Raw genomic sequence first — 26,677 nt, forward strand, 5'->3', positions numbered from 1 at the left:
ATGGACCAGCTGGAAGCTGTAGGATCTCTGTTTTGGAGATGTTGAATTGTAAGTGGTGATTAGACACCCAGGCAGAGATGTCTGGCAGGGGAGGCAGATAATATGCAAGGAAATGTCTGTAGCTCCAGGTGGAAAGGAGAGGAAGAGCAGGGTATCATCGGCATAGCAGTGGTAGGTGAATCCATAGCAGGTGATGGTAGGGCCCAGATAAGAGGGGTAGGCTGAAAAGAGTAGGGGTCCCAGTACCAAGCCGTTTGGAAAGCCAGTTGAGAGAGGCTGAGGGGATGATTGGGAGCTCCCCCAGATCACTTAACATGATCTGTGTGATAGGTAGGATTCAAACCATTTCAGTGCAGTTCCTTCGATGCCAAGCTATCCAAGAGAGGAGAGCAGAATCCGGTGGTTGACAGTGTCAAATGCTGCAGACAAGTCAAGGAGGATGAGAATTGAAGAAAGGGAGGCCACTCTAGCCAACTGGAAAGCATCTGACACTGCCAGGAGTGCTATCGTGGTGGAATGTCCAGCTTTGAATCCAGACTGATACCTATCAAGGAAATCATTCTGGGCGAGGAATCCAGATAGTTGATAACAGGTTGCTTGTTCCAAAGTTTTTGACAGAAAAAGGAAGAGGGAGACTGGCTTGCAGTTCTGGACTGAGTGAGGATCCACTGCCTTTACCAGGGGTGAAACGAGGGTAGGTTTGAAGCCACATGGGAAGCAGTCAAAGGAGAGCGAGCACTTTATGATCTTGGACATGAAGGAGGTAAGATGCATGGAGGTGTCCTGTAGGAGTGGTTAAGGGATTGCACTGAAGGAACAGGTGGTGGCTCTGTGTGACATCAGGAGTTTGGAGAATTGAGTTTCTGACAGGGGCTTGAATTCTGAGACCATGACTTTGCAGGGAGGTCCAGCATGACTGGGGCAGGCAGATGCCAAGAACTTGTTCATGATTAAGTTGACTTTGTCTCTGAAAAACAAAGCAGAATTGTTAGCAGTGAGAGAGGAGGGCAGGGTAGGGATGAGAAGGTGACAAAGAGTCTGTGTGGCTTTTTAATTGCAGACTGCTGTTTGTTATGGAAGAAGGTGATTTTAGCTGGGGAGCTGGGGTGTGCTGATCCGGATGTTAGAGGAGAGAGAATGTCTAGAGAGGAAGATAGACCAGAGAGGAAAACATTAGTAGCATTGTCTGTGGACAGCTCTGAGAACTGTGCAGCAGAAGGGAGAGAGGATAGTGTGGCAGAGGAGAGGGAGGAGGGCGACAGAGATTTTAGGTTGCGGCGGAAGGTGACAGTGGGTGCAGAAGCAGGAGAGGGGTTAGTAATGATGCAGGGCTGGAAGGAGATTAAGAAATTGTCAGAGACATGCAGTGGAGTAACAGAGAGGACAGGACAGCCAAAGATTTGGGAGAAAAGAAGGTCAAGGTGATTGCTGGCTTTGAGAGCAGCAGAAGACTGTGACAGAGAGAGGTTGAAGGGACAGAAAGCCACTAGCATGAATGTCATCGACATACAGGTTGAAGTCACCCAGGAGAATACACAGAGTAACGCCCCCTAGAAGAAAGCTCAAAAGGATGTCAAGGGCATCCAGGAAGTGGCCGAGAGGGCCAGGAGGGTGATAGAGAACAATCACAACAAGTGTGATTGGGGCAGTGAGAGAGACAACATTAAATTCAAAAGAGGACAGGTCAGGCAGGTGTTTGGGAGAATGAGTAGTTTGTGGAAACAGCTGCAGGTGTGGTTGTGTTATCCAGGGTAATCCAGTCAGGGCCGGGAGGTCCAGAGAGAGGTGGGAAGGATAGGCCAGGATAAAGTTAGCCTCCCTCACAGCAGACTGGCAGTTCCAGAGATCCATGGAGAGGTTGAAACAGGATGGAGGGCTTGATAGATAAGGATAAACCAGGTTGCTGTAGCAGCGGGAGCGTCTGGGTCTCTGATGACGGTGAAAATTTGGTTGCCATAGAGAACTTTGGTGTCTGATATGTTCCATGCATAATCCCTCATAGAACACAATGTTAACGGCAGAACTTATGTAGTCGTAGAGGCCTCCCTCAGTGAACTCCCGCAGATAGACTTCTTTCTCTTTGCACCCCGAGTCTTCACACCTTGAAGCTGCTGCTATGCGTCACCTGCTGTAATTTGAACCTGGCTAACTCATGTCATCTGAGAGCCAAAACCGAAACTACTCTGTGATTAAAATCACAACAATCAAAACAAAGATGCAAGACGATTAATTTAAACATCTGAGTGACACCCACTCTACAGTATGCAACCCAATTTGGATTTCTATCCACTCAGTCAAACCGTGAAAAAAAAAAAAAAATTATGTATAAGCAGAATGATGGGAATGCAAGCTGGGATATTAGCGGTAGCAAACAAATAAAGCTACATGAATCGCAGTGAAGAGCAGCAGCAATTCTCCAATGCAAATATAATGCACACTGAAATGCTTATACAGTATATGCACATGCTTTCACACCATTGTATAAAAAACCAAACGAAACATCTCCTGGAAGGGTTCAATCCCAAAAAACACTAAATGTAGAATATGCTGTACTTGACCACAGACCTATCATTTTGCTTCTTAAAATTGCAAGCAAATGTGTGAATTTCAAAGTGTACATACAAAATATACGCAGGCCAAACATGCTGCTAGACTGACATACAGACACCCCTCGACTTATACAAATAGACCATTCTTCAACCCCTTACGTATGCCAAAATTTACGTATGTTGAATTCCCCCTCCTGCTCCCTTACAGAGCCAAGCCTTTTCATTTGGTGCGTGCTTGCCTTATATCTAGTAATATGCTGGCACACAAGAGGCTGCTGCTATTGGTAATTTTTCCATCTCAGTTATTGCACCTCGACGTTTCTTCGTAATTATTGTTTTCATGCTAGCTGTTCCTTTCACGTGCAGCATCTTTCACTATCGTATTCACAGTCGATATGGCTAAACCTGGTTGCTGTGCTATAGAGGATAATCTTTGTCCACCTTCATGCTTCCTTATTATTTTGAATTTCATCTTGAAGTTGACTGTTATATTGGTTCTTGTTTTATTTCAAGCGCACATTTACCACCAGGTATTGCAAATAATCACACTCACACACACACCCAATGTCTACAACTGCTTGTCTCAAGTGGGGTCGTGGTGAATCGGAGCCTGACCCGGCAGCACAGGACGGAAGGCCGAAGGGGAAGGGGACACACCCCGGATGGGATGCCAGTCCACCGTGAGGCACTCCAAGCAAGACTTGAACTCCAGACCCACCAGAGAGCAGGCCCCGGCCAAATCCGCTGCACCACCGCGCCTCCCATTGTGAATGATGGAAAGGGTAAAAAAAAATGTGAAAAAAGCACTACACTAAGGAAAGGAGATGTGTTCACGGCTCAAAACATGCCAGAACTGGGAAGATGCAGCTTCCTGCCTTATCTGGCTACGCCGACTTACGCTTAACATATTTCAGATGTTTTGTGTAAAATAAAAGCGCTATCCGTAAATAATGTGTATGCCGGGAATTTTTTATGTCAATCCGGATTTACGTAAATCAGATTTACGTAAGTAGAGGTTTGTCTGTATTAGTAATTATTAATGTACAGCACATCTTAAAATTTGGGAATCAGTAAGCAAGTCTCATCAAATAAAGCTGTTTCAGTAGACTGAATATCTTTGATTCTTTGGTAAAGTAATGTATTATCTGTTTTGAAATTCGTATGGTAATTTTACTTACTTTTTCAAAGCTTTGATCTCAGCCACTGTCAAAGCCTTTCAGGAATCAAGACTCAAGAATTACAATATAGACAGAACTTTAACGGCACAGCATGAATCAACAGTAAATACATCTCTTGAGAACTAGTTAGCAAACAGTGAAACCTCTGTCTACCTTCTGAGGATGTTCCAGTTCCCACAGATTTGAATGTATTTCTGCCTTATGTTCAAAATATGTTCATGTACTGTCCCTAGAACAGTAAATATACCACTTTGTATACAAGAATTCATATGTAATACCAAAGCACTAACCATGTTTTTAATTTTTACCAATTTATAATTTTATTTGCAAGTATGGGAATATATAGTATTAAAATATTTAAGGAACACTGTCAGGATTACGCAGGTTTATTCTATGTCCATAAATGAGACAAATACTTTCTTTTTTACATTTACATTTATTTACATTCATTCACTTAGCAGATGCTTTTCTCCAAAGCGACTTACAATGGATACTATCTAGTGTTACTAGCCCACACACCTTATTCACCAAGGTGACTTACACTGCTAGATGCACAACTTACACTGGATCACTCATCCATACATTAGTGGAACACACTCTCTCTGTGTCACTCACACACTAAACTTTACAGTACATATTTTACATAGCTGAATTGCATGTACAGTTCACAAATATAGTATGTTTCCATTTGATATCAAATGTTTAGTCAAGTATGCATAACATACGGGGGCTGTGTAGTGATGCAGCAGGTTTGGCCAGGTCCCACTCTCTGGTGGGTCTGGGGTTTGAGTCCTGTTTGGGTTGTCTTGCGACAGACTGGAATCCCATCCTGGGTGTGTCCTGAGCCCTACTCCCTGTGTTGCTGGGTTAGGCTCTGGTTCACCAGGACAAACGGTTTCAGACAGTGTCTGTGCGTATAACATGCAACGCAGTAAATATTAGTCATATCATGTTTCTGTCAAATGTTACAGACTGAGATTTAGTTTTGATTTCACAGATCTATAGTTTATAATAAGTACAATTCAGTAGAATTAAACAGTTTTTTGTGAAAAACTATGCTGGTGCATTTGGTTAACACACGCACACACATTTTCTGAACCGCTTGTCCCATACGGGGTTGCGGGGAACCGGAGCCTAACCCGGCAACACAGGGCGTAAGGCCGGAGGGTGAGGGGACACACCCAGGATGGGATGCCAGTCCGTCGCAAGGCACCCCAAACGGGACTCTAACCCAATACCCACTGAAGAACAGAACCCGGTCCAACCCACTGCGCCACCGCACCCCCTACGTTTGGTTAATTTTCAGTATAAATGGCAAAAATTATAAGTGCCTATAGAAGCTGATGTCCTTGAAAAAGTGAATAATTTTTCTGTGTGAATTTATGTAATTAATTTCTTTTACGTCAATCCATTTCTCTTCTCTTCTTTTTAGTGCTTTATTAGTGAGGGTACATTTCTGTTAAGTAAAGTCATCAATGGTGGAAATTAGCTGCTGTCCCCACTCGTGTAACAACCATTTACATTTATTCATTTACATGTATTCATTTAGCAGATGCTTTTCTCCAAAGCGACGTACATCTCGTAGAGAACCACAGGCAAACAAATGGGCCATGTCTAAAGGAAATGGAATGCATATCGTCCAGAGAGCAGAGATGCTACATGAGGCTTTGTGACTTGAGTGACCATAGCCAAGTAAGAATATTGTCCACATTGCTAAAATCATTGCTGAACTTTCTTAGTTCTTTTGAAAATGTGTACTTACACACACTGTATATCTATATATATATATATATCTATATATATATGTATACAGTTTATATATATATAGTATATAATATATATTATACACACAAACACATACACTAAACACCCCATTCCTCACATAACAGCATTAATTTGTTCTGTGAAGTCATTCCATTAGGTGAGTTCCTGTTATGACAGGACTAAATTAATATATGTATATGTATTTTTTTTATGGACGAGTGTTACGCCCACGCCGCCGAGTCAACGCGGAACACCTGGGACACGGCACAGACGGCTGCATAAAGGCAACGTCAGACAAGGAGCTGACGCGGAACCTTGTTCAGCCTTGTTACTGCGATCTCCTAGTGACCATTCATCCCTTTCCTGATCCCTTAGTCCTCTCCCAGTCCCGTTACCCTGCTCCTTGAACCTCTGTGTCTCCTTTGACCATTGACCTCTTGCCTGTATACCGCCCTTGCTTTTGGATTGCCCCTTTACCGACATCTGCGCCTCGGAGACCTTTCCGCCTGTACTCTGACGAATTCTCCTGGATTTCCCATAATAAAGCCCTCATTCGGCTCCTCACTTGGGTCCGCCACTTCCTTCCGGGTCCGCACCATGACAACAAAAATTAAAATTAATTAAAATACCAAATTAAAAGGATTTTCCCCAATGCCTTTTTTGGAGACAGTCTGATAATTTAGCTCATGGATGTGTTTACAAATATTGTATATAGAAATAAAAAGAGGTCACTGAGTATGATTTCATTCTACAAAGCATGTGGATTCTATGTTGTTAGAAGTGCTGTGTAGAGTAACTGACAGTTGTTTGATTCTAAATAATCTTCATTTGATTGCTCGGCTAAAGCTTTATTTATGCAAGTGTAAGATTATTTATATTACCAAAGCTGTTTATTTGACTTGTAATTAATATTTACATTTACAGTTTATTTCTAGATGTTAGTATTGAATCTATTTCAGCTGTGATTTAGATTCTGCTTAATGAATGATGCTAAGTGGCTGAGATTGTCAGTGTGATAGAGAAGAAGTAGGTATACTAACTGGTTTTGTTATGGAAGAAGTATAACTATGTTAATAAACTGCTTGAAAAAATATCTCTCTCCATTCAGTGGCTATATTAAAAGAGTGGAGTACAAGCAGAACCATTTGAACCCAACTTGTACAGTAGCAGTCATTTTTTGCAGGGTAATGTAACAGTTAAAACACCAGATTTAACCAGAAAATGGCCACGTTGACACTACTGAGGGACAGAAACCTCATGGGTTTGATGATTCTAAATGTGTATCTCTGTTGCAAAAAGTCCAACACAAGCATCTGATATAGTCCCTTGCACAGTATAAAATACTTACATAAGCAAAATGCATTTTGCTGTATTGAAAAATAAGATGCTGGAGATTAATTTCAGGGCCTTGTACATTGCATTCATTCGTTTTTTGATTCGAAATTGAAAAACAAAATGTGAATTACAATGCCTTCATTCGTTTTTTGATTTAATATTAAAAGCAGGAAAATGAGAAACAGCTTTTTATTGTTTCTGAGCACACGCACAAAAAAGAAAAGAACTTGTTTATTAATCACTAATGGATTATGTGCGGTTTCAATTTGTTTACACCCGGGTTGTTCAAGAATACTACAAAACAAAATAGCTCAAAAGTAAAAAAATAAGACAGCAAGAAACTATAAATGAGGCATATTTTAAATATTTTACATTTTGAGCAAAAAATGGTTTTTAAATACAGTTAATTCTTAATTTTTTTTTATCCGTCCACCACCATCAACAAGTGCTTGTCCTGAGCGGGGTTGCAGCGAGCCGGAGCCTTACCTGGCAACACAAGGTGCAAGGCCGAAGGGGTGAGGGGACACACCCAGGACGGGACGCCAGTCCGTCGCAAGGCACCCCAAGCAGGGCCACCACAACCATAATTTGTTTTTCATTTTTAAAACAAAAAACATATGAAGGCATTGCAGTTTATTTTTCAATTTCGAATAAAAAAAATGAATGGACATAACGTACATGGACCATTTCAGTACTAATATTTCAATTTTTTTAAAAAATGCAGTTTAACTAAATTTAGTTTTAATATTTAATTTCTTAATATTTTCAGACATACAAACAATGTCACCTTTAAATATTTAATTTGGAGTTTCTGAAACAAAGTCTGGAGTCAGGCATTCACCAGGGAGCCTTCATGGATGACTTGACAGCAGCTATACAAGGGGCTGCTGCTAGTGTAGTGTGTTCTCCATTTTGGAGAAGTTAGTGAAGGGGGTAGGCAAGTGGCCTGACAACAGTTGAGAGATGCAATGGCTATTCAAGCATCTTGCAGGGAGATGGAGGGGTGGCTAGCAGAGATAGATAAGTCAGGACATCCAGGTAAGTTTAAAGAGTCGCTATATCCTTATGGCATCCTACCATGAGTCCTCTGGTCCCTTCTGGTTTACAATGTCCTTATACTGACAGTTGTAACATTTGGGAAGAAAATAAGCTTTTTCTTCTGCTGATGACATGATGTACTTTGAAGCTTGAGTGGCATTGTCCTGCCCTTTAGGAGCTGAAGGGATGAGTTTTGGGTAATGCTGGCAAGGCATATACAGGGCACTCAAGTGGTCCTAGGGTTGCTGGGACAGGCATAGAGATAAGAACAGGAAGGAAGTGAAGCACACTGGCTTCAGTGGGGCAGCCAGAATTCTGGCTTTAGCACAGCATGGTTCAGAGATCAGTGGCATCTGGAAGAGCAGGTCTTGGCAGTGTTGCATCATGGCAATATGACAAGGTCTAGAGGAAGGAACAAAAGAAACTGATAGAGAAAGTGGTGTGTGCAGTAGTAGAGGAAGAATGGTTGGCTAGGATGGTAGGGATGAAGAGTAGTCGAGTGTGGGAGGAAGCACTTGAAAGGATGGTCTTGTGAGCGGAGCTTTCTCGAGCAGAGCCTCACTCTATTAAGGTCTTAGTCCAGATAGTTTACAATGTGCTTTCTAGTCCATCCAAACTTTAAGTTGATTCCCTGTCCTGACCAATATTGCTGAATGGATTAGTTGAGCACATCCTTAAAAGCTGCCCAAGAGCACTGAGCCACTATCGTTGGTGCCTCAGCAGGTACTCAGGGCAGCAGCAGAGTCTGTCAGATTGGGGATACACAGTGACCTGCTGGGTTCCAAACCAGGTCAAAAGATTTTTCAAAGAAGGTGAAAGAGCAGAATCAGCACCCATTGCCAGTTCAGGGCTCTTGAGGACAGCATGAGACTGGCAATAGATGTTTGACTTAGGTAGGCAGCTAAAGCTGCTAATCACTATCACAGAGCAATCTTTGAGACTAGACATTGTGTTTTTCTTAGAAGCAAATCATATTGTTGGAGCCTACAGATCCTTTAGCATCCTTTCAAAAATTGTATACAATATAATCACAAATAATGTGGTTTGAAGGCATCCCTTGGCTTTTTGCTAACATAAATCCACATGTAAGTGAAAGAGTAAAAGAATAAAACATATTTCCTGTGTGCACAAATGAAGCTTAGTAATAATTACAAGTTAATTATTGCATGTTTGAGTCTCATCACATTGGCCATGGATGAAAGTAGTTGGCAAATGGCAGGACCACTATAAATAATGCACTGAGTTTTTATGAACTTGTTAACTTTCCATCTAGCCCACGCTGTAAATTCTGGCACAACCACTGCTTCTTTTTTTATATAATGTTTCCTTGCTTGGCATTTATTGTGATGATTTTTGATACTGTGCCTTTTCCCACAGTAAGTGTCTAATGTCTGTGGAAAATTATTTGGCCCAATTTTGAGTAAATTGTAAATGTTGCTGCAGAATTTAAAATTTTAAAGTCCAAGTTCGGTAAAAGATACTTTTAACTGGTATTTATTGCAATATACCTTAATATACAAGGACAGCTGGTAGTGTACTGGTTAGAGCTATTGACTCTCACAACCCAAAAGGTCACAGGTTTGAATCCCACCATCAGCTGTAGTACCCTTGAGCAAAGAACTTACCCTAAACATTGCTCCATTGAAAGATACCCTCCTGTATAAATGGATAAATAATGGTAGATTGCTTAATATTGGTGGGGGTGTGGTGGTGCAGTGGGTTGGACCACAGTCCTGCTCTCCAGTGGGTCTGGGGTTCAAGTCCTGCTTGGGGTGCCTTGTGATGGACTGATGTCCTGTCCTGGGTGTGTCCCCTCCCCCTCTGGCCTTGTGCCCTGTGTTGCTGGGTAGGCTCCGGTTCCCCGTGACCCTGTATGGGACAAGCGGTTCTGAAAATGTGTGTGTGTGTGCTTAATATTGTAAGTCACTGTGAAGAAAACATCAGGTAAATGTAATATTCAATTTGCTTTCATATTTCGAGTTCTTTTGTTTGTGGTGTTTACAGTTTTTCTTTCACATATATCACATACAATGTATCTTTGCAGAATTTCAGCATGACTGCATGGCAGTTGACTAAAATGTGCACATTCACAGACCTGGGCAAAGTGCTGTATGAACAGAGTGTGAAGGGTGTTGTCTGGTGATGAAATCATCTCTTTTATATAAGTAACAGATGCTCATCTAAGCATAGGAAGCAGGGGAAACCTCCACATGGGTGTGATTTATTTATTTGGAGCTGGACACTGTGATTCTCTCATGAAATATAAAGTGTTCCTCTAATGCAGGGATTCACTGTTGTGGTATTGCTGTGCTTGGTTACCATAGCAGCACAGTTTTGGTTTTAACAGTTGCTGTACAGTAGCTCTAAAAATACTTTTGCCAAAGACCATTAATTCTTTGGATGCTAAATCAGTTGTGAAGATCTAAGATCTTTGATTTATTAATTTTATTCATCTTTTGAGAATTTCTTATCTTATAATCCTACCTCTACTAATAATAATATCCTAATTTTTTCTAGTCTTAAAATACTCATTTAACTGAATCCTCTAAAATCAAATAATGTAATTGTAATTTTTAATATTTTTAAGGCCAAAAAATGCAATAGCTATTTTTTTCAGCCAATACTGTTTACCTAAAGCGAAAAAGTGGACTGATCCAGTTAAGAAATGGTGTATTTCTGTTTTAATTATACTGGGTTCAAATGGGGACATGAAAGAATGTAAAAAGCAGTGATGTAACTACTCTTGCATTGTTATATAACCAGTCTCATTTTGATGTTGAAACTTGCATTTTAAAAAGTGACATGTATGAAGTATGTGGTTCATTTTTAATAATAGCAAATTTTACACATGGTAAAATATAAAGCTAACTATTTCACTTGTGAGAACCTCATTTGCCTTTGTCTGGATGTTTTAGTAAATTAAAAGAATTTCAAGATCCGGTTTCACTGAAAATCTCAACATTAGATATGAGGGAAACAGTTCATATATGGAACCTCAAATGCATTATGGTTACTATACATTAAAAATCCAGATCCCTGCATCTATTCTTTTAGTACTAACTGTTTGTGTCTTCATTTATATCAGCATTTTAGTAAAGATGTTGTATCATGTATGCCCACAACCATCCTTGTTTCGGCTCATTATATGCAAATATTGTTTAATTAAAAGCAGTTGTTCTGCACCAAGCTCTCAGTGGGAAAAATAACTAATCAAACTACTAAATTGAAAGGAAAATAATGATGAAGGTCCTCGATGGCAGTTGTAGCAGTGTGATATTTTCTGAAGCAGCCGACTAGTGCAGTGACCCAGAGAAAGTGAAATGTGAGGACATGTTTTGATTGCGCCAACCCTCGTGACTTGTGTTTTTGAGAAAACAGATGGAATTTCTGTATGGCCTATGAATAGCGTACCTTCAGAATAGGCTTATGAGCCTCTTTTGGGTGGGGCCTTTAGTGTTGTGAGTGTGCGTGAGCTTCTTAGTGTAAAGCGTTAATTATGAAAAATAAGTTATTTGAGATGAATAAACATACATCTACTTACTGACTTTCCTTTATGAAGATCAGTCATATTCAGGGATGCAACATTTCTTTCTTCTTAAAGTTTTTTGTACAGTTTGAATTGTTAATATCTTCTGGATAAGATTTAACTGTAAAATGCAACAGAGAGTGAGTTTATTCAACTTTTAGCATCTTTAATTGTAGGAATGTTAACTCTCAACATATCAACCCTCATTCTGGATACAATCCGTAGCTCGATTTTGAAGTTCCTCAGACACGTTCAGTAGCTCAATTTAAGTTAGGCCGCTGATCGCATTTCTTCTCCTGACACAAAGGCTTTGTTGAATAAACTTCAGTTTTAACACATCCCCACAGGAAAAAATCTAACAGGGATAAATCTGCAAGGACTGATGATTTTCTTCTGACAACTGACACAGCCTTCAGCTCAGCTTTAGTCTGAGAGCACAACTGACCTTTTCTTCAACAGAAGCCATTCAGTATAACGTAGGCTTTATTGTCTGGAAGATAAAAGAAAGAAATGAGAACAAATAAATCATTAACAGTGATATTTATTGCAAAAATTCCCTATCTGTTGCATTTTACAGATTTTCCCAATTTTATGTAGAAGTGATGTTATTAAAAATTAAAACTGCACACAAACGTCATAGACATATCTACAAAAGGCAAATAAAAAATTTTTGGTAAAAAATTATTTGTATACACACTTAGCTGTGGAAGAGTTGAATAAAATGAAAAAAGGTATGGGGTTGTGAAAGTGAACCTAAGAGTATAACCTTTCATGAGATTGTTATGGCAATAGTGTGTACTGTCTGGTGCCTGCCACATGCAGAATTTTAGAGTTTCGTAGAGTTTATGTGTTTTAATATTGGTGGTGTAGTGGTTATGGCTACTACCTTTGGACCCAAAGATTGCAGGTTTGAAACCCACCTTCAGCTAAGCAAGGTGCTTACTATGAATTGCTGCTGTAAAATTACCCAGCTGTATAGATGAGTAAATAATTGTAGATAGCTTAACATTGTAAGTTGCTCTGGAAAAAAGCATCAGCTAAATTAATAAATGTAATGTAAAACTGCATATAAAATTACATATTTTAAAAAACATTAAAGATATCAAAATTTATAATATAGCATTAATCCTTAGTTTTTTAATTTGCACCATGGTAATTAACAATACTGGTGATGAAAAAATTAGGAACACAATGGACTTGAAGATATACAATGTCATGCATTAACAGTAGCAGTCTGCAGTTGTGGGGTATATTCAAAGAGGTGGTTAAATGGACTAAAAGTCTATAATTGATTAAAATACCATTTCATGTTGTAAGGTTAAACAGCTTAAGGTCAACATCAACAAGAAAAAGAATCCAGTGGCTGATTTTTGCTGTCAGAGAGCCCTTGTGCCTGGATACCATTGAGGGTACAGAAGTGGAAATGTTCACTCCTGCAGTCACCTAGGGGTCCATACTGACAAGTTGGACTACTCACACAACATGGACACACTGCATAAGAAAGAACAAAGCAGGGCGCTCCTTCTTAGGAAGCTTAGGTCGTTTAACGTGCAGCAAATTTTTACATGTTTCATCAGACCTTTGTCCAGTGTCATCCTTTATACTGTTGTGTTTTGGGGAGAACATCTCTGCTGGCGAGACCTGCAGACTCAAGAAGCTTATGAAGAATGTAGGTTCTGCCATGGATCTCACCCCCAACTCAGTACAAGCAGTGGCAAAGACCAATATGAGGAGGAAATTAGTGTCTATTATAGAAACAGCTCAAACCCACACCATAAGGTGATCGCCATGAGCTCCTTTAGTTATCACATTGTTAAGACGAACAAAAGGGTGCTTCTGGGCTAATCTGCCTCTATAATACCAGTCAATGGCCTGTTAGCTCCTTAATGCAGTAATGCAAGGAGATTTATTGAGTACCTTTACACATTGCACTCATTTTATCCTTTATGCTTTTGTTGTAGTATAACTGTAAAATGTAAATACTGACTGTGTCAGATTTTTACAATTTTTTTTGTTATTTTGTATTTCATATTATTAATCTTTTTTTGGTATAACTGTACTTTGTTGTTATGTGCCACATTGAGCTGTTGTTTGTGAATTTCCATGCAGTGATTAGTAAAGTATTATCCTACCCTAATTCTCTCTCTTACACACACACACAGACACTGTCTGAAGCCACCCGTCCCAAGGGGGAGTTGTGGCAAGCTGGGGCCTAGCCCAGCAGCGCAGGGCAGAGGGCTGGAGGGAGAGGGGACACACCCAGGACGGGACTCCAGTCCACCACAAGACCCCCCCCAGGCAGGATTTGAACCCCAGACCCACCAGAGAGCAGGACCCAGCCAAGCTCACTGTGCCACCGCACCCCCCCTTGCCCTAGTTAGTTTTGCTAAATGGCTTCTCGTTCTGTGGGCTGAATTAAATGCAATAACACTGTTATAGAAGTACACTGCACCTTTTATTCAAAGTGCTATTCATGGCAAAATATTTCTCTTAAAAAGCTGAACAATCCCAAGATTTGTTTAAACAATACACATAAACTTACAAACTATTATAGATACTAGCGTGAAAAATTTATTAAATCATAGGGTGACTGCTGCAGTGTGGACATCATTATAAATATTTGAAGTTTAACTGTAAATGTATGTTGTCCAAGAATTAGAAATGTGTAATGGTGGATGTCTACAGTTATCCAAGCTACCCATTTTAACATTTCATCATAGTGTTTAATTGCTGTCACAATACAGCATGCAGTACACACATATACAAATACATGTACATATACAGATGGTCCTTGTGATGACTGGGTTGCAAATCCTTTGACCCTATCATAAGTTGAAAATCTTTTTACTGTATATAATATATCATCCATAATGATATATAACCTGTTAGCGTGAATGAATGCTATGTTGTATAGCAGGGCTTTGTCATATTTTTTCACAAATTTCATACATTACTTATGTTAAAATAATGCTAATATAGAATGCTAATATCAATACCTAACAGCAGTTATATTTTGATTGTGCGTGATCATTTTCAGGGGGGTGCGGTGGCGCAGTGGGTTGGACCGGGTCCTGCTCTCTGGTGGGTCTGGGGTTCGAGTCCTGCTTTTGGGGTGCCTTGCGGCAGACTGGCGTCCTGTCCTGGGTATGTCCCCTCCCCCTCCAGCCTTACGCCCTGTGTTGCCGGGTAGGCTCCGGTTCCCCGCGACCCCATATGGGACAAGCGGTTCAGAAAGTGTGTGCGTGTGTGATTATTTTCACTTTCATTTCAAAATCTATTTTGTTATGCTCTTCCTTCTAATCATCACCAGCACACTCGTTTTTGTTTACTAACCATTATAAATAAAAAAGTCACTTAAAGGGAATCACAGAAGAAGTCTTATAAACAAAACACAGCTCCTACTAGGACCCCAAAGATGAACTGAGACCCAAACAACAACACATATGGCTGCCTGGCAGCAGCACGGCCAGCTGATGTTATCGTACCACAGATGGAGGGGTTGTCATTAGACATTTCAATCAAAAGTCAGGACTTGAAAATAATATAATGTTAATGGGACTGCTGTTGCAAGTCAGGGTGGTTGTAAATTTCAAGTATTGTAAGTCAAAGACTACCTGTACACATACAATATATATCCATTGAAACGCCACCTTCTAGCTTCATAAACGTACATTGTTGGAAATATACATTGCTTGACTGAAAGTCTGCAAATCTCCAGATCCCATGCAGAGTTAAAACAATGTGAGAACACTTGTAGAGCAAAGAGAAAAAAAACACAACCACAGGAAGAGAGAGGGGCAACAGGAACTAGATATGGTTTAGACACATATAATAATCTACCTAAAAATGCACATGGGGGCAGGAATTTTGGCTTGGTGTTTATTTCCACACAATAATCCATAACCCATACAAGGGCGACGGATATCATAGCGGCAAAGGGATGGTTAATGTGGAGCTGTTTAAGAGAGTAGTGGCAAACCATGACGAACTGTGCTGGAACCACTGAAGAAAAGTGGAGTCAGCTTCAGGGTCAGTGGCAGCTGTACTTGCACATTTTACAAATATATATTTTACATAAATATATTTTTAGATTTAGGCACATGTTAAAAACCACCTACTTTTTATAACTACATGTGCAAATGAAATGTGCAAATGTATTTGCAAGACAGGACAGTTAAAGCAAGGGCAAAGTACTAAATCCACAGTAAAATCAATTATAAAAAAAAAATTAATTTAGGCAATGTTAGCATATGAATTTGCCAAAAATGTAACATTCTTAATCCATTCTTCCTTGTACTGGAAATCATTTTTAATGTAGGACTCATTAAATTGTAAGAAATTTTGTGTTTACATAATTTCCATAATTTTATTTATTCTAGCATTTTATTTTGAAATTTATGTGAATTGCTGCTGTGAGCTGTAGTGGTCTGGCTGTATGACTCAGGGATCTGGGTAGCGGAACATCTTGAAATTGTTGGAAGCAAACTTGTGCCAGCAGTTTCCCAGTTATGTCAAAGAAAAAGAGAGTGAGGGGAAAAGTGTTAGCAGTTATACCAGAGAGGGAGCTGCAGGGATTTTACCACTTGCTGCTAAGTAAACTGAAAGCACTAGCAAAAGAGGAGGCATTCTTTACATTTGGTAAGATGACAGTGCCCTACAAGAAAATATCCTGAGCCATGGGTCAACGCAAACCCCCATGGGCTCTCTTCGGAAACCCACAATGAAAGGATTTCATGTTTTAGTTTGTGTGAAAGAGCCTTTTGTTATTTTTGTTATGCTGTGCCCTTACCAGGTTTTTTTGCTAAATTAAGGCACTGCTTATCAAACCAGTTTTCTTCTGTTGTGCCTCTGTTGTCCTGCTTCCTCACTACTCCGCCACACATGGTCCAATAGTTCTCAGAGGAGAATCTAGGCTAGGGTTAGAGCACTGACGTAGTAATCTAGCATGACTATTTCAGTCACAGTACTCTCACACAGGCACATTTCACAATGGATGACTTTTTGAAGTAACTGATGGACTTCATTCTTCACCAGCAGATGAAGATTTTTTGAAAGCATTGGGCAGTGTTAGTAAAGCCTCTTGTAGGGATTTAAGCTACAGTGGTAGTCCTTCCAAACATACTTGTTTCGAAAGTTTTCAACATTGGATGACTACTAAGGATGGCTCAGAGCCATTACTTTTTGTGTTTCAGAATAGTGTACCTGGTACCTTGTAGAGATTATGGTCCCATTCCTCATCAAGGAAGCACAAAATGCCTGCCTTGAACTGAAGGTATGTACCACTAACTAATGATAACATTAAGGCCTGGGCTTCCATTCATCAAAGATTGTTACTGACACCCTATCAGAGAATCATTCTGACATACCTACATCTTACACAGCAATTAGGAAAACCTGTAATCTCTGAGGCTTAGCTAAAACTTGGATACCGATAGAGCAACCATAAAATGAGCTGCACTGGAAGCAATGGCTGGATCCAACCCTTAGCATAACATTTCTAGTGGATATTGTGTCTTTGTTGTAGGGTGATAAGGCATGCTAGTAGAAAATGGTATTGTCTGAATCAGTGCTTATTATGTCTTCTGCCATGAGGCTATTTCCATGAACAATGGTCAGGCCTAAGAGTAAACATGTGCCTTGACTTGAGTGTGACTAGAATGCATCCGTCCTAATTACTTAAAGAAACAGCTTAAGAGGATTGTCTGCCTGATCAAACACTTACTCATCACAAGCAGAAAGTTAAAGAGCTCATAAACTAAACAAGAAACAACACACAAAAAACTTGATTTGAATAAAAAATCCCAAGATGAGTCGGTCATCCAAGAGCAGAATTGGATGGATATGAGCATACTATAGGACAAGACTGTCACGCCCACGCCCACACCATCAAGTCAAGCGACTGCATCTACCACCAGTCACAGTGCCTGGAGATAAAAGAGGCAGCACTGTCTCACAAGCTTGCAGAATCTCTTCCAGTCCACTGCTACCCTTGTGATAGTCAAGTGATGACCACTTGCTCCTCGTTCTCCCAGTCCCTCTTTGCCCTTTCCCCCCCGATTCCTGTACTCTTGATTTCAAACCTCCCATTTCATCTCCTAGACCTCGATTCTTGTCTCACCCCACAGGTAACGTCTGCACCTCCAACGAACGTTGTCTGTCCCTGACTACAATTCTTGCCTGCCCCCTTGTTTAAGTGCTGAAGAATAAACAACCTGCGACTGGGTCCTCACCTTCTCCTCGGTCGCCTGTCCTCGTCATTGACAGAGACACTTTCCAAGGTGAAAGAATTCAGCTGAGAAGCAAGGACAATTGGAAACCCTCAATAGCAGAACTTAGTAAAGACTTGCCTTGTATGTCTACGGTTTCATACATATGGTGTATGATCAGTGCTTTACCCTAGATAAGCTGAATCCTTGGCTTTTCATGACCAGTAATGATTTAATCTGTGAGCAAGAGACTGTGAGAATCATGAAACCTTTCGGGGCCTCCTCCTGATTTAGCTAATATGCATTCTTGTCTTTTACAAATGGTTCTGTGACATACAGACACCCTTCCTCTCTAAAAGGTTACAATGAAAATGTAACTTTTGCTCTGTACCAGAAGTGGGTAGTAACAAATTGCATTTTATCTTTTATTTGTACTAAAGTAAATATGTGGAGAAATTGTACTTTTCAGAGTAGTTTTTGACATCCATACTTTTTTTACATTCTGGAATGCATTTGCTAATGAAAAAAGTTAGTTTCACTCCATAACATTTTTGTCACCTTATACTTTTGATTTTTTTTACATAATATTTTAAAATTTTCTACTTGAAACCAAAAAAAGCCACTTTTTATGCCAACTGTTAGTGTCACTGTCAACTCACCTCCTCTGTGGATTTCAGTGGCTATTGTCACTCAGTTTTACTGTGAGCTGATTGGAAATTGCATACAATTACACTGTGGCGCATCATGCGTAACTGATATAAAATAGCAAAGTTTTAATACCGTAAACGTTCACATTTATCTGTGCGATGAGACCAAATAGAATTTAGGTTTTACCAATCAGAGTTTTGTACCAGTCAGTCAGAGGTTAGTGCTGAGTTTGACCTCAACTGACTGACAGTTTGCAGACAGGGGAACAGAAGTTGGACGGAAAAAAAAATTGCTTCTGAATATGTTCAATAAGCTAAGAAAAAGTTTTTCCATATCGTCAGAGTTGAATTTTATCAGAATAAAGCATGTTTCAATTGTTCTTGAAGCAAGTTATTTGGTGTGTCATTATTAATTTTTGTGGTATGGAGTATGCTCATGTGCTCTTATGGTGTTATTAACGAGTTAAAGGTTTGAAAAGAACTGTGAAAACTTAAAAAGGTTTAAACACTTACTCATTTTACTCAAAGTATTACTGCCCTGAATTATTCTAGTTTGCTTATACAACAAGTACTCTGAAGATCTACATTAAGTGTCAAACTAAGTTGTAGAAAGTTTGGAAATTACTTTTAAAATTAATTTTTGTGATGATTCATATACTAATTAAACATGCCTTTTGAAAAGGAAGATGTGACATTTAGTGATGCCAATGCACAGTATATTTTTTGGAGTTTAACTTTCATTTTGGTGAATTATCAGTTTTCATTTACTAAAAAAGGCTACACCCAGGGTAATGTTCCAACAAATTTCAGTACTCGTTCTCAGAACTTACTTGCCCTTTGTTGAAATTTAATATTGAATGTAATTTTTGAATAATGTGAACACACACACACACACACACACACACACACATTTTCAGAACTGCTTGTCCCATACGGGGTCACGGGGAACCGGAGCCTACCCGGCAACACAGGGCGTAAGGCCAGAGGGGGAGGGGACACACCCAGGACGGGACGCCAGTCCGTCGCAAGGCACCCCAAGCGGGACTCGAACCCCAGACCCACCGGAAAGCAGGACCGTGGGCCAACCCACTGCACCACCGCACCCCCCCTAATGTGAACACATTTTCACAATTTTATAGTAAAGACTCTATTTTTCACATGCCATTGGGACCTAGCAGCTGGGTTATATGTGGATTATGCAACCGAAAAGGTGTACTGGCTAATCATGCACTCTAACTCTAAAGTGTATGCCAGCCACACATCTACGTAAACCTCACATGTGAGTTGTTATCCTTGTCAGCTTCTACTAAAATTCTAAATGGACCATTGCCTAGCTAAATATCAACAAAATCTAGATGGCTAGACTGACTAGAGAGGGGGTATAGTGGTGCAGTGGGTTTGACAGGGTCCTGCTCTCTAGTGGGTCTGGGGTTTGAGTCCCGCTTGGGGTGCCTTGTGATGAACTGGTGTTCCCTCCTGGGTGTGTCCCCTCCCCTCCAGCCTTGCATGCTGTGTTGCCGGGTTAGGCTCTGGCTCATCGGGACAAGCAGTTTCAGTCAATGTGTGTGTAGACTGACTAGAAATAGTAGTGAAGTAATGCAACTAACTTCATAGGATTTTATCTCTATTTGCATTTTCAGCAGCTGAACTGAATGGGCTTTTTATTTGATTTGATATTTTTTCTTATCTTTTTCTTATTTTTGAACTTAAATGTAATGGTTAGTGCTAATGGCTTGCAACCTGAACTCATTTAAAATCTTGCTCTGCTATTTGTGCACTGCTTTACAGAAAGGTGTTCGAAAAAATGACGAATAAATGATACAGCTGCTTGTTTTGGGGCAGCAGTACTAGTGTAGTGCTTAGAACTGTTATTGTGCAGTCAAAGAATCCAGGTTCAAATCAGTTGTCCTACTGTAGTGTACTGTACTGTAGTGTGTTGATCTATGTCTCTCCTTTTTGTGAAAAACACATTTGTTTTCTGAGCTGTGTGTTGCTTTGTAGAAAAGGATCTGCTAAGTGAATAAATATAAATGTTATGTAAATGCTAGTGATTCAGAAAATTAATAAATAGGAAATTATTGTAAATTTGTAATTATAACATAATACTTGTATTTGACCTAATACATTTTTAATTACACTGAAGAAAATTTTTGGACAAGTAGTTTTTACTTGGCTTATTTTCTTTTAGTAAGGGGGCGCGGTGGCGCGGTGGCGCAGTCCTCCTCTCTGGTGGGTCTGGGGTTCGAGTCCCGCTTGGGGTGCCTTGCGATGGACTGGTGTCCCGTCCTGGGTGTGTCCTCTCCCCCTCCGGCCTTACACCCTGTGTTGCCGGGTAGGCTCCGGCTCCCCGTGACCCCGTATGGGACAAGCGGTTCTGAAAATGTGTGTGTGTGTGTACTTGTATTTGACCTAATACATTTTTAATTACACTGAAGAAAATTTTCAGACAAGTAGTTTTTACTTGGCTTATTTTCTTTTAGTAGGGGGGCGCGGTGGCGCAGTGGGTTGGACCACAGTCCTGCTCTCCGGTGGGTCTGGGGTTCAAGTCCTGCTTGGGGTGCCCTGCGACGGACTGGCGTCCTGTCCTGGGTGTGTCCCCTCCCCCTCCGGCCTTACGCCCTGTGTTACCGGGTTGGCTCTGGTTCCCCGTGACCCCGTATGGGACAAGTGGTTCTGAAAGTGTGTGTGTGTGTGTGTGTGTGTGTGTGTGTGTATATTTGCTTTTAAAAGTAACAATCTTTCAGCATTTACCAATTTTCATTACTTTACCCACCTCTGATCTTCACGTTTCATCATGTCAACAAAGTACTCATGGGTAAGAGCAGTACATGTGTACCTCGTATTACAAAAAAATCCGACTTGCATATTTTTGAACATACAAACATCAGCAGTGTTATTTATTTATTCTAATTTTTTATCTTCACATGTTTTTTTCTAAAGTTTCTTTGTTACGAAGCAAAAAAATGGGCTGCAACTGTAATTTCTGCCTTTAGGGGCAGCAAAACACACTCAGAAGAAAAACTCAAGTTGAGGAAGGGGAGAAGAGGCAAGGAGGAGGGAGAGAGTAAACAGTGTGCTCTTTTTCTAGGCAATTTTTTCCAGTGTATTTTTTAAATATTGTTTTTGTTATAGGGGGCGCGGTGGCGCAGTGGGTTGGACCGGGTCCTGCTCTCCGGTGGGTCTGGGGTTCGAGTCCCGCTTGGGGTGCCTTGCGACGGACTGGCGTCCCGTCCTGGGTGTGTCCCCTCCCCCTCCGGCCTTACGCCCTGTGTTGCCGGGTAGGCTCCGGTTCCCCGTGACCCCGTATGGGACAAGCGGTTCTGAAGGTGTGTGTGTGTGTGTGTGTGTGTGTGTATTTTTGTTATATCCAGACACTACCCAGTGAATAAACAAAGGTATGTTTTAAATATCAGATTGTTTTGACTGAGATCTAAAATAAACCAGATGCTGACATTAACAAGGTAGTATAATAATAAATAAAGGTAATAAAGGTAATAAAATATAGGTAGTAAAATCAACTGGTGTCTCATCCACTGTATATTTCCAGTACTGTATAGAGGAACAGTGAGACTGTGTACCATGCTGATGAATATAAAGTTTTACCTTGTATTATTAAGCTTTTATTCATTATGATATAAGAAAGTGTGTGCGGATTCATGCACAATTCGGAGTTACAAACCAGCTGCTGGTCCCAATTGTGTTTGTAAGTTGAGATATAAGTGTTCTTAAAAGGTATAGTCTCTACCAGGTTAGACCAACAGGTAGAGGATTTCATTAACTGCAACCCTTCAGACAAGTCCCTTAAACCTCTTCTGGTTTGTCATCATTTGTGCTGCTGTAAATGCACCAGGTCTTTGTTTGCTCAAAATTAAGAAAGCCTGCAAAATACAGCATATCTGGAACTGAAGCATCATACAGAACTTTGTCAGCACAAGGGTATGGTTGAAGAAGATCTTACATTAGTAGGGGAGAATGTGATGCAAGCCACAAAGTGAAACAACAATGAAAAAACTGCATTGCAAATCCCCATAATTTTGTCTTTGGGAAAAGTTACTGGGACTGTAATTGGGTCCAGCCTGGGAAATCAGGTGAGTCAGCTTCGATGAAGCCAGAAAAACGTTAAATAAATCTGTAAAAATGGAGCGTGTGGTATAAATAATTAGAAAAACATTTGATGAATAGTCCTGTTAACTTTCACCCAATCTGCCAACTGGCCAGAAGGCCCTCTGCAACCTCTTAGAACATTCAAGTATTCAAGTGTTCTCTGAAACCCAAGCGGTTCTCAACCTCATCATCTATTCCATCTGCACCGTTTTGGGAAGAACACTCTAACATTGTCATATCTTGACTAAATCAGTAAGATATTAAAGAAGACAGTAATGAGATGGTCAGCCTGATAGTCATGGGGGAATTGAACAGTCCATGGATGTTGTCATGATCTCAAAACCAGATAGACCATGTGGATTCTGTAACACTTTTTGCTACCTCAGCATGATCTCAGATTTCTCAGATTTTAGTGCTTATTCCACGACCTGAAGAGACTAGTTAATTATGAAGACTGGGTTGGCAAATACCCCTAGACTGTAAAGACCCCAGCAGAAGACTGTCTGTGTTAGGTCTGTTCCAGTTATGGATTATATTCTCCAGGCTGCTTGGAGCTCCGACTGCTTTCTAGCATTTATTGAATGTTAACAAGTATTCCCTCACCATAAGTAAGCTCACTACTTTTGTAGGTGTGAGAAAAGTGTTGAGGAAAGAGTCTGTCCAGTTAGAATTTTGTGGAGTTAGCTAAAACAATTTTATTGTTTGTAAAAATACATGATTACAAAACACCAGTTTGCTATGACTTGGCAATACCAAACCATAACTTGTCATGACTCCGGTCTATTTTTGTAGCCTGAGGTTCAGAATCATCTAGAAGTTGTTTACAGGGAATTTCCCCTATCCTTCCATTTGCACCACTGCAAAGAGACCTAGTGTTTTGTGGCTCCAGGTACTATACCAGTTCTATTAGTCACAACTATAAAATAAGTTTCTCATCAGTTGGATGTATTCATTTCATCATTTGAACTATGGGTTTGTGATTAGTTCACATCTACAGTGGTTCAAATGGCCATTCCAGGTATGTTACAAAATCACTTTGCAAACCTGGAAATAAAGGAAAAGTAGAGCTGGAACATGTAAATTCCAATTGCTTCAGAACAACTGAAAAAGCTGTATTTGCTGTTTAATGAGATTATATCAGAGGGCTATACATTAACAAATGTGTTTATCATGGTAGCAAACACTCACATTGTTTATTAAATCTGACCACATCTAGTAATTTAACATATTGACAGCAAACAGATATTAGCTAACAAAAAAATAGCAAAATGTATATTTATATAACACAGACAAGAGACCCAGAAATTATTTCCATTTGACCTCTTTTCTATGCATTGTAAAGAATGTCCATTATATAGCAGTCATAACACACCCATCTTTTTCCAATTCCTCACAATACATGTGGATTTATAGCTGGGCATTTTTCCCCATAAATATTCAAGGACAAAAATCTTTGTTCATAGCAGAACATAAGATTACTTTTTCTCACACTCTACCATGGTGAGAATTACCTTCCTAAAAACAACTATGAGGGCAGTATACTCTGTTCTGTGACAGATATTGAGCTACTCTTTTTGACATCTCCCACAGTGGCGGATGCTGCTTTACTTTTACTATACAAAAATCTGTGTGTGAATTCCTCTTTTTACAGTGATGTGCTGAGTTTTGCTTTTCCTTTTTCAAACCTTCTTTACCTGTGTTGTGCCAGACTGAACAGGTTGTCCACCACAAAACACATCACATAGTCAATGCCACGTCAGTACTGCATGGGATCATTTTCTCCATGTATTTATTACAGCTCAAGAAAAGATGCTATTGAAAAGAACATAAACTGGAAGCATTTTAATCTAATTTGGTCAAATGGCATAGAATATCTCGTGTTTCCCTCAGTCTGTATTAATGTAATGTCCCTTTTCAGAAAATGCAACAAAATTATACAGCACAGCTGTGACGGTGTCACAAAGCATAGTATTTGCCTTCTTTTAGAATTTCCTTATTAGTGCTTCATAATTCCTTTCTCCTGCTATCCCCCTACACACACCCATTATCTACTTGACTATGAAAAGTGTTTTCCCATATCTAATGACAACAGACTTATTGAGGGAAAATACACTTACCTCTCTTTTACTTCAGGATTTTTTCAATTTTTCTGAAATACAATGTTGGCTTCTTCCCCAGTTACCTTCTATAAACTGTGCTGAATTCTTGGCAGCGGTACACAGTTCATCCGAGGACAGCACCGAGCTGGAAAAACAGCCACCGTCTCCCGCATACTTATAGGTATGGCAGAGGTCCAACAGCCAGTGCTGATAGTGTATCAGGAAGAAAATGATCCCAGAATAATTTACAGTAACCACTGGTGCTGGTTCCTTTTCTCTTCCTTCTAACCACCAATATATTTCTCGTTTTTTTTTATACTTTGATTCCCTCCCTGTGTCTACCCCTCCCCCATCTCCTCTGAATCCAAGCAGTGCACAGCTCCTGTTCAACTTGAATGAACTACCCAGAGGGCTCCTTGTATCTGAGCAACCACCAAGTCACACACTGGATTATCATGTTATCTTGCTTTTTAGCCTCTTTCAGTTAGTCTCCAACAGTGTTTCTTGCAGGGAATGTTATCATTTTCATAAATAAAGAAACTAATAAGAAGGAATGAGATAGAATGTAATTTTTGTCAGCATGCTCAAAACTCAGAGGGGGTACCATCCATCCACCGCTATGTTTTGCACAATATATCCATCTGCAGCACACAACCCTTACAAAACACAGAGTATATTGTTTTGATAACAAAGCATAACCCTGTCACATACAGTAAATGGCACTGAACCACTGAAAATGTCTCCTAGTCTTGGTAGAACTCTAAGGATTATAATTGTGCACTTTTTCTGGGATGAATGCCACAAGTTAAGAAGTTGTAATTTCATGGTAAAGTCCTTCCTTGTCATAAAAATATAATATAATGGTAGCAAGTGTGATTCATTCTTTGTCACTTTTCCCTTTTGTAGACAATATGTCTGCTCAAGGTCAAAACAAAGTTTATTGATGCAAATCGATTGTGAAGTCTCAAAGTATACTAAAGAAAGCTTTGAAAATGTTTTAATTTGCAGTTTTATTCTATAAATGTGCAGAGGCCTGTTGGATGAATTAAGTCACCTCATTGTAGGTCAGAGCAAACCAGAGGCAAATCCTACAGTAAAAATATTTTTCACAGTGTGATAAACAAATAGGGGAAAAACTTCAACTTTTAAATGAATCATTGTTCCAAGTGGGAGATCATACTGCTGTTGTTGCAGAATATTACTGTGGATGTTCCTATAGGGTTCACTCAGACTTACGTTTAACCGTTTGTTTCTGTGGAAAGATTAACTCCCAAAACTGGTCAACTTAAAAACAGACAAATTTGGAAGAGAATACTTGCAACAGGATAGTTGAAAGTTTCTGTGACCAGTTGTGAATTTCAGCAGAACTCACTGGAACAGCTGTAAAGATGTTAAAAAACAGCTACAACTGCATATGGATCTATATTTCTGTATGATCATTTTTAAAACCTAAAGAGGAAGAACTGAGTACTGAATTAATATGCACCTGTGTACAAAACAGTTTTGGTACTGAACGTATATAAACAATATATTAGGCTAAATTATGTCAGTAATTAAAGAAACTGATGAAAGAATAATGGTATTTTCATTTTAATCACAGATAAAAGGTAATAACATCAATAATAATGGGAAATTATTTATGCTAGTAAATCAATAAATTCATTTTTTGTGCACATCTAGTGGAATGTGATGTCTGGATGTGAAATGAACAAACACATTTTACTGTAACATTTGGCCACAGATGCAAAGTACAATGATTTCAGTAGCAAAATGTTCATACAAGTGCACAGTGTGAACTGGGAAATGAAGTACATGGATGACACGATAAACACAGAATAACGAGACACACAGAGTGGTAAGTGAAACGGGTTTACATGCACGAGACTAATACACCAAGATGAGATGTGGATGGAGTTGGAGTAAGGTATGCGGACAGAATCACGAAGAATGGGTGCAGATACGATGAGAGCACGGGACTGGAACAGAAACACAACTGGAACAGAAATTGGGAAACAGGTCAGTGAATATGTATTACCAAGGACATCGCAGAAGAGCAGTAAAGTGCTGACCTAGAACCCACAAACCACCTATGTGTTGCCTTGGGTGGCCATTAGGACTTTCACCCCTGAGGTTGTGACAGTATGCTCCTCAATGATGAGAATGAGGACGTGCTCTAGGATGAGGGGCCGGACTGTGAAGAAGTGACCTGAGAATGTTTGCAACCCAAGACT

At 39.9% G+C, this 26,677-nt stretch overlaps 1 long non-coding RNA gene across 1 annotated transcript; it reads right to left on the bottom strand.

The window, feature by feature from the left end:
• Window positions 1-403: 403 nt before the first annotated feature.
• Window positions 404-11,882, bottom strand: LOC108941520 (uncharacterized). The gene is made up of 3 exons (XR_003798204.1): window positions 11,836-11,882; window positions 11,406-11,511; window positions 404-967 (listed from the first exon to the last, which is right to left on the bottom strand). It is a non-coding gene; the product is annotated as an uncharacterized LOC108941520 (long non-coding RNA).
• Window positions 11,883-26,677: the final 14,795 nt, after the last annotated feature.

Source organism: Scleropages formosus, chromosome 15 (genome assembly GCF_900964775.1).
Source record: "Scleropages formosus chromosome 15, fSclFor1.1, whole genome shotgun sequence".
Classification (NCBI taxonomy): domain Eukaryota; kingdom Metazoa; phylum Chordata; class Actinopteri; order Osteoglossiformes; family Osteoglossidae; genus Scleropages; species Scleropages formosus.